Consider the following 9,567-nt stretch of genomic DNA (forward strand, 5'->3'; position numbering starts at 1 on the left):
GGATTCTTATCCAAATTCATGGTTTCCAGATTTATAACTTCTCAGACTATACTACTGATAACATTTAGTTTCAAATAATGCTTTTGATATGACAAACTTTTAATACATCCTTGAACATTTGCTATTTTTATTGCAAAAAGTCCATTAGTTAATGCTTCGTATTTATACCTGCACTGTATTTTCCCAAATGCGCAAGTTAATTCTCTCAGTGTGTTCCTGCAGTATTACTATTCTGCCTTCATGGCCACTTTAAGCAAAGACTTTCAGGAGGCATACGTTATTTGCCTTGATAGGAAAAACCCCTAAGTCTGACTAAGTGACAACAAATGTTTCAATTGGCTACTTTTAGACCTAAGGTCCTACTATAGAGCTATCATACAATTTGCAATTGTTATGTTACTTCTTCTGTTCTGTATAATTATTTTATATTTTGTACTTTGTTGCCTGTGAAACTTTTTAAAATAATGATGTGCCCAATAAGGTAATGATTTCCAAAGCTTATGATCTTGACACATATGAACTATTGATGATAAGTGCCTGAGAATTCTCTCCCCTAACCTACGTTACTCAAATGTGGCCTTGTTTCCAACTGCTCTGCTCTTTCCCTCGGACATAGGGAAACTCTTTCCTGGCACAGAGGGATAAAAACCACTAAATACAAAAACAAAACAAAACAAAACAAAACAAAAACAAAAACAACCCCAACCAACCAAACAAAAAACAACCCTGATTTTTGATCAGTGATACTTTTGAAGAAAATTCTTGATCTAAAGGGGGATGTATGAAAATTAATAAAGGGAAACCACTAAAATGGACTTGGGATGTTAGAAGGGGATGCAGAAAGGGGGGGCAGTACCATTCAATGGTAATCTCAGGAAGACTTGTCAGTTACAGACCCTAACAAAAGAATCATCAAGAAAGAAACATCCATGACTGATCCTAACAGAAAAAGACATATACCGCATTTCCTACAAGAAATTGACTAGTCCAGCAACTCAGCCAATGAGAAATTGTCATCACTCTTCCTTTTTTCCAATGGACTTTCATCCAAAACAACCCCTCCCAACTTCCTGCCTCTTTTTCATAAAATATTCATCTCCTTTGTTTGTTGGACTTCCTTACAGTTTTGCCATACTTGCCTGTCCCGAACTGCAATTCTCTGTTATGCCCAAATAAACTCATTTTGCTGGTAAAATAACCAACAGTTTTATTTTTAAGGTTAAAACAACAAACATAAATCCCCCTTCTTAAAATCTAGCCACATCAGCCTGCTTTAACTTCCCTTTTCCCTCCAGGATTTACAGAGAGCACTCTGGCTGAATCTCTAGGTCCAAAGTGTACAAGTTGATGAGAGAGTGGGCTGATGCAATTTTTACCCCCGCTGATCAGTACAGATAAACTTCAGTGATTGGCACAGTGCCCACAATGGAGGCTTGAACCACTGACACCAAGCCTCACCTCCCTGTGCTCTGAAGGTGTTTAACTTGGGCAAGTTGTTGTCTGAGAGCTAGAGCAGCAGCAGGCTCCTCCCTCAGAAGACCAGCAGAAACCTCCTACACACACCAAGTCTACTGACCAAAGAGTGCTGCAAATCTTCAGCTCAAGTGGAAATAGGACCTAGCCTCTTTTGACAAACAGACCAAAACACAACTAGTTAAAACTTGCCACAGACTGGACAAGAGCCAAACACTCTCTACTATCGGCAAGGAGAAATTTGTAGAGGACTGAACTGAGGGAAAGAGCCACCAAAACACAAGGGAAGAGTACACTTAGCATATATCAGAAATACTTCCTGAAGTGCCAGCCCCTGGAGAGTATATGACCTCTTCTTAATATAGCCATTACTCTCAGGAGCAAGAAACATAAAAGACATTCCTAACACATAGAAGCCGGAGATCTAGACAAAATGCCAAGACGGAGGAATTCATCCCAAAAGAAAGAACAAGAAAAGGTCACAGCCAGGGGTCTAATCAAAATGGATATAAGCAATATGTGTGAACCAGAATTTAAAACAAGGATAAGGGCACCTGGGTAGCTCAGTCAGTTCTTGCTTTCAGCTCAGATCATGATCTCATGGTTCATGAGATCCAGCCCCATGCTGTCAAGCATGGAGCCTACTCAGAATTCTCTCCCTCTCTCTTCTCTTTCTGCCTCTTCCCCACCTATGCACTTGCTTTCTCTCTCTCTCAAATTAAATAAATATTTTATTTATTTATTTTATAAAAATTATTAAAATGTTTTATTTATTTCTGAGAGAGAGACAGCATGAGCAGGGAAGGATCAGAGAGAGGGGGAGATACAGAATCTGAAACAGGCTCCAGGCTCTGAGCTAGCTATCATCACAGAACCCGACACAGGGCTTGAACCCATGAACCGTGAGATCATGACCTGAGCCAAAGTCGGACACTTAACTGACTTAGCCACCCAGGTGCCCCAAAATAAATATTTTTAAAAAATAAATAAAACAACAATCATGAGGATACTAACGGGGCTTGAGAAAAGCATGGAAGACATCAGGAAGTTCCTTACTGCAGAGATAAAAATCTAAAAACTAGTCAGGACAAAATAAAAAAAACCAATCTAAGTGCGATGTGAAACCCACTGGATGTGATGGCAAGGATGGAAGAATCAGAGGAAGGAATGAGTGATATAGAAGATAAATTTATGGAAAATAATGAGGCCGAAAAGGAGAAGAAAAGATAAATATTAGATCATGAATGTAGACTTAGGAAACTCAGTGACTCCATAAAGCATAATAGCATTCATATCATAGGAGTCCCAGAAGAAGAAAGGGGAAAACGGGGCAGAAGGTTTATTTGAGCAAATTATGCCTGAAAATGTCCTTAATATGGTGAAGGAAAGAGATCCAAATCAAGGATGGCACAGAGAACTCCCATCGAAATCAACAAAAGCAGGTCAACACCAAGATATATCATAGTAAAATTTGCAAAATACAAAGATTAAAAAAAAATCTTGAAAGCAGCAAAGGAAAAAGCCTTAACCCTCAAGGGAAGACTAATAATAAGATTAACAGCAGTTCTCTCCACAGAAACTTGGCAGACCAGAAAGGAATTGCATGATATACTCAATGTGCTAAATGGGGAAACTATGCAGCCAAGAATACTTTATCCAGCAAGGCTGTCATTCAGAATAGAAAGAGGGATAAACAGTTTCCCAGACAAACAAGATGTAAAGGAGGTCATGACCGTTAATCCAGCCCTGCAAGAAATATTAAAGGGAACTCTTTGAGTGGAAAATAAAGACCAAAAGGAACATAGACTAGAAAGGAACAGAGACAATCTCCAGAAACAATGACTTTATGGGTAATACAATGGCACTAAATTCATTTCTGTCAGTAATCACTCTGCATGTAAATGGACAAAATGCTCCAATCAAAATACACAGGGTATCAAAAGGGATAAAAAAAAAACAAGATCCATAAATATGCTGCTTATAGGAAACTCATTTTAGACCCAAAGACACCTCCAGACTGAATGTGAGGGGATAGAGAATCATTTACCATGCTAATGGTCACCAAAAGAAGCCTGGAGTAGCGATACTTACATCAGACAAACTAGATTTTATTTATTTTTTTATTTTATTTTTTAAATGTTTTATTTATTTCTAGGAGAGAGAGAGAGAGAGAGAGAGAGAGAGACAGCGTGAGCAGGGGAGGGTCAGAGAGAGAGGGAGTCACAGACTAAAACAGGCTCCAGGCTCTGAGCTGGCAGTCAGCACAAAGCCCGATGCGGGGATCGAACCCACAAACCGCGAGATCATGACCTAAGCGAAAGTCGGACGCTTAACCGACTAAGCCACCCAGGCGCCCCAATTTTAAATCAAAGACTGTAACAGGAGTTGAAGAAGGATACTACATCATAATAATGGGGTCTATCCAACAAGGTCTAACAATTTTAAATATTTATGCCCCCAACTTAGAACACCCAAAATATAAATCAATTAATAACAAACTTAAAGAAACATACTGATAATAATACAGTAAAAGGCTTTAACACCCCACTTACAGCAATGGACAGATCATCTAAAGAGAAGATCAGCAAGGAAATAAGGGCTTTGAATGAAACACTGGGCCAGATGGACTTAGCAGATATATTCAGAGCATTTTATCTTAAAGAAGCACCATACACATTCTTTTCAAGTGTGCATGGAACATTCTCCAGAATAGATCACATACTGTGTCTCAAATCAGGCCTCAACAGTACAAAAATACTGAGATATACCATGCATATTTTCCAACCAGAATGCTATGTATGAAACTTGTTGAAGTCAACCACAAGAAAAGAAGGAAAGATCACAAATACACAGAGGTTAAAGAATGTCCTACTAAAGAATGAATGGGTTAACAAGGATATTAAAGAAAAAATAAAAAAAATACATGGACACAAGTGAAAATTAAAACATGACATGGGTCCCTGGGTGGCTCAGTCAGTTAAGCATCCAACTTCAGCTCAGGTCAGGATCACACGGTTCAGGTGTTCAAGCTCCACATTGGGGTTTCTGCTGTCAGCACAGAGCCTGCTTCTGATCCTCTGTTTCCCTCTCTCTGCCTCCCAAAAATAAATAACTTTTTTTAAAAAAAGAAAACACAGCAGTGCACAACCTTTGAGGTGCAGCAAAGGCAGTCATAAGAGGGAAGCATATAACAATACAGTCTACCTCAAGAAGTGAGAAAAATCTCAAATAAACAACTTAACCTTATACCTAAAGGAGCTGGAAAAAGAAAAGAAATCCTAAACTACCAGAAGAAGGTAAATAATAAAAATTAGAGCAGAAATAAATGAGACAGAAATTTTTTAAAAAAGTAGAAAAACCAACCAAACTAGGAGCTGATTCTTTCAAAGAATTAACAAAATTGATAAACCCTTAGCCAAACTTATCAAAAGGAAAAGAGAAAGGACCCAAATAAATAAAATTATGAATGAAAGAGGAGAGATCACAACCAACAATGCAGAAATACAAGCAATTATAAAAGAATATTACGAGCAATTACATACCAACAAATCCAGCAATCTGGAAGAAATGGATAAATTCCTAGAAGCACATAAACTACCAAAACTGAAACAGGAAGAGAAAATCTGAAAAGACCCATAACCAGCAAAGGAATGTAATCAGTAATCAAAAATCTCCCAAAAAATAAGAGTCCAAGGCTGGAGGGCTTCCCAGGGGGAATTCTACCAAACATTAAAGAAGAATTAATATCCATTCTTCTGAAACTCTTCCAAACATTTAAAGAAAAATTGATATCCATTCTTCTGAAATAGAAGGAAAACTTCTAAACTCAGTCTATAAAGCCAACATTACCTTGATTCCAAAATGAGACAAAGACTCCACTAAGAAAGAGCATTACAGGCCAATATCCTGATAAACATGGATAAAAAAATTCTCAACAAGATACTATCAAATTGAATTCAACAGTATATTAAAAGAATTATTCACCATGATCAAGTGGGATTTATTTCTGGGCTGGTTCGATATTCACAAAGCGATCAATGTGACACACCACATTAATAAAAGAAAGGATAAGAACCATATAATCCTGTCAATAGATGCTGAAAAAGCATTTGACAAAGTACAGCATCCATTAAACCCTCAACAAAGTAGGGATAGAGGGAACCTACATCAACATCATAAAGGTCATATATGAAAGACCAAAGCTAATACCATCCTCAATAGGGAAAAACTGAAAGCTTTTCCACCAAATCAGGAACATGACAGGGATGTCCACTCTTGCCATTGCTATTTAACATTGTACTGGAAATCCTAGCTTCAGCAATCAGATGACACAAAGAAATAAAAGGCATCTAAATTGGCAAAGAAGAAGTCAAACTTTCACTATTTGCAGATGACATAACACTCTATGCAGAAAACCTGAAACACTCCACTAAATAATTGGTAGAACTGGTGCATGAATTCAGCAAAGTCACAGGATACAAAATGCACAAAAATCTGTTGCATTTCTATACACGAATAATGAAGCAGTAGAAAGAGAAATCAAGAAATTGATCCCCATTTACAACTGCACCAAAAACCACAAGATACCTAGGAATAAACCTAACCAAAGAGGTTAAATATCTGTACTCTGAAAACTATAGAACACTTGTGAAAGAAATTGAAGATAACATAAAGAAATGGAAAAACATTCCATGCTCATAAGAACAAATATTGTTAAAATGTCTACTTCCCAAAGAAATCTACACATTTAATGTAATCCCTATCAAATTATCATCAGCATTTTTTTAAAATATATTTTTATTTATTTCTAGGAGAGAGAGAGAGACAGCGCGAGCAGGGGAGNATTTTTCACAGTGTTAGAACAAGCAATCCTAAAATTTGTATGGAACCAGAAAAGACTCCATATTGCCAAAGCAATCCTGAAAAAGAAAACCAAAGCTGGAACAATCACAATTCCAGACTATTGCCTGTTGGTCTATGGGCCACTCAAAAATATCACCAGAGGGGCGCCTGGGTGGCTCAGTCGGTTAAGCATCCGACTTCAGCTCTGGTCATGATCTCACGGTTTGTGGGTTCGAGCCCCACATTGGGCTCTGTGCTGACGGCTCAGAGCCTGTTTCAGATTCTGTGTCTCCCTCTCTCTCTCTGACCCTCCCCACTCATTCTCTGTCTCTCAAAACTGAATAAATGCTAAAAATAAATAAATAAATAAATAAATAAAAATATCACCAGAAACATTTAAACTACAATCCAGAAGGACCCATCAGACTGCCACTGCTGGCTCCCACTCCATTTAAGGATACTTAGAGCCCGACATCTAGAAATCTTCTCACTGGCAGCAATCAGGACTCAGACACTGGGTTTGTACGTTGCTCCACTCACTAAACTGTTTTCCTTTTGTTTCCATAGAAATGCCTCTTATATATTACTGCTTGCTTGCTAAATAAGGCGGAGTGTATATGTAATGGCTAACATAGCACCTGTATTACTCCTGGGAAGTAAGAATCTATATACATAAAATCAGGCAACAAGTCACTCAGCTACAAGATGCCCTTGACTACATTCTTACAAAAATCTGGAGGTCTGCACTATGACTAACACATTGTGTTGTGTGTGAATCAATTCATCAGGAGAAGTTAAAGAAGCCTACAGGTCACCAGGGCAGTAGCTAGCCAGACCACCATCCCCCATAAATCCACCCCTTCCTCCTCCTGGTAGGATTCCTTTTTCACCAGTTTCCAGGCCTTTCATGGTTATACCCTCTTCTTGGGCCCTTAACAACCATACTTCTTATTCTGATGCTTAGACCTTGTATCTTAAGTTACTAACAAAATTTATTTCCTCTTGCCTCAGCCAGGTGAATCTCTAGATGGTGGGCCACAACAACCCCGAAAGGAATCCAGAAACAAATGACTATCAACACCTACTACACCAAGCCACAACTTTCTTCTACTCCCTACTGCCCATCCAGGATGCCTAAAATTTAGATAGCAAGGAATTCTGGAGCCCTCAGGCAGGATCAACATTCCACACCAGCATGAGGTAGTTACAGAAGATAACCATTGCCCAATTTTCTCTTAAAATATTTTAGGCCCCGAATCCTTGATGGGGGAATGTTAAAGTAGGCAGTTAGTTTCCAACAGGAAAGAGGAAGTCTTGGCCAGCTATTGGGAAAGTCAGAGCCCAATCCTGGCAGCACTCCACAAGAAACCGGATCAAACCAGACAGGCTCAAGATGGCAGATGCCATGACAGGAAACCCCTGCCCAAATAAGCAAGAAAAGGCATGAAACCTTGCTTGCAAGAAATCCCTGCCCTGAGTAATGAATATTCTACCCCCTGGTTAACAACTGTCAATAAAAGATAAAAACCCAACCCCCAGGATGTGCAGCTCTCTCTCTCAGGCTCACCAACTTTAATAAACTTCCCCACTTGTATTGCTCATTTGCTGTGTCATATCTGTTCCTGATTTTTTTTTTCTTGTGACAAGACCAAGAACCTTTAGCACCATCTCTGGGGCAGACTAGGTCGAGGCCCAGTTCGCTCAGCAATACCTTGGGATCAGTATTCCCCCAATCACTGCCCACCTAAGCTCCAGCCATTTTACTAAAGCTCCAGCCATCCTACCAAAGTGCCCAGTGTGAGGCACCTGGGGACACCAAGGAACAGTGAGGACTATAACTCCAGTCATGTTGCCAAGACAAAACAGGCATAAAGCACACCAGCATGCACCAGGGCCACACCTGCTTCAGCCCCAGACAATGTGTGGAACAGCCCCTTATGTGGAACACCCAGGACCTCCCAGCATGTACCTACTTTACCTCCAGCTCTCCTGCCACAGCCCTCCTGCATGGAACACCTTGAGACCTCCCAGCCTACACTGCATCAGCTCTAGGCAGGCTGCCAGAGGGAGCGGCTTCCACACCACACAGGGAGTGGCCTAGGATCACCTGGCCTCCACCAGCTTCAGCTCCTGCTGTCTCATTAGGGAGTCTCCTGCATGCGACACCCTGGGACCCTCCTGGACTGTGCTGACTTCAGCTTCAACTATCCTTTCAGGGTGCCCCTAACCCACACCCACTTCAGCTCCAACAGAAAGCCAAAGCTACCAGACACATCCTAATAGGGGAAGTCCTTTCAAAACTAAGGAAAGTAGCTATTTGTTTAATTCATTGAAAAAAAAACACAGAAAGTCAAAATAAAGAGACAGAGGAATATGTTTCAAATGAAAGAATAAGATAAGACTTCAGAAAAAGAACTAAACAAAAAGAGGCATGCAATTTACCTGATAAGGAGTTCAAAATAATAATCATAAAGATCCTTGCTGGAGTGAAGAGTGGATGAACTGTTAGAATTTCAACAATGAGACAGAAAATATAAAAAAGAACCAATCAGAATTGAAGAATACAATAACTGAAGTGAAAAATAAACTAGAGGGAATCAACAGCAGATGAGAGGATGCAGAAGAATGAATCAGTGATCTGGAAAACAGGATAATGGAAAGCACCTAAGCTGATATACAAAGCATCCAAAGAGACCAGTAAAAACAATTATATGACAAAAAATTGGACAACTTAGAAGAAATGGATAAATTCCTAGAAAAATACAATCTTCTAGGACTGAATCAGGAAGAAGTAGAAAATTTGAATAGACTGATTGCTAGTAACAAAGTTGAATCAGTAATCAAAAAACACCCAACAAAAGCCCTGGATTAGATGGTTTCACAGGTGAATTTTATCAAACATTTAAAGAAGAATTGATACCAAATCTTCTCAAATTATTTCAAAAAATAGAAGAGGAAGAAAAATTTGCAAATTCATTCAAAGAGGCCAGTATTACTCCGATACAGAACCAAAGACACTACAAAATAAGAAAACTACAGACAAAGACCCCTAATGAACACAGTTGCAAAGTTTCCTTAACAAAATACTAGCAAACCAAATTCAACAATACATCAAAAGGATCATTCACCACAATCAGGTGGGATTTATTCCAAGAATGCAAAGATGATTCAATATCTGCAAAAGGATCAACATAATATATCACATTCAAAAATGAAGGATAAAAACCATATGATCACCTCAATAGATGTACA

The sequence above is a fragment of the Crocuta crocuta genome, unplaced genomic scaffold (genome assembly GCF_008692635.1).
Source record: "Crocuta crocuta isolate KB4526 unplaced genomic scaffold, BGI_CrCroc_1.0 scaffold219, whole genome shotgun sequence".
Lineage (NCBI taxonomy): Eukaryota > Metazoa > Chordata > Mammalia > Carnivora > Hyaenidae > Crocuta > Crocuta crocuta.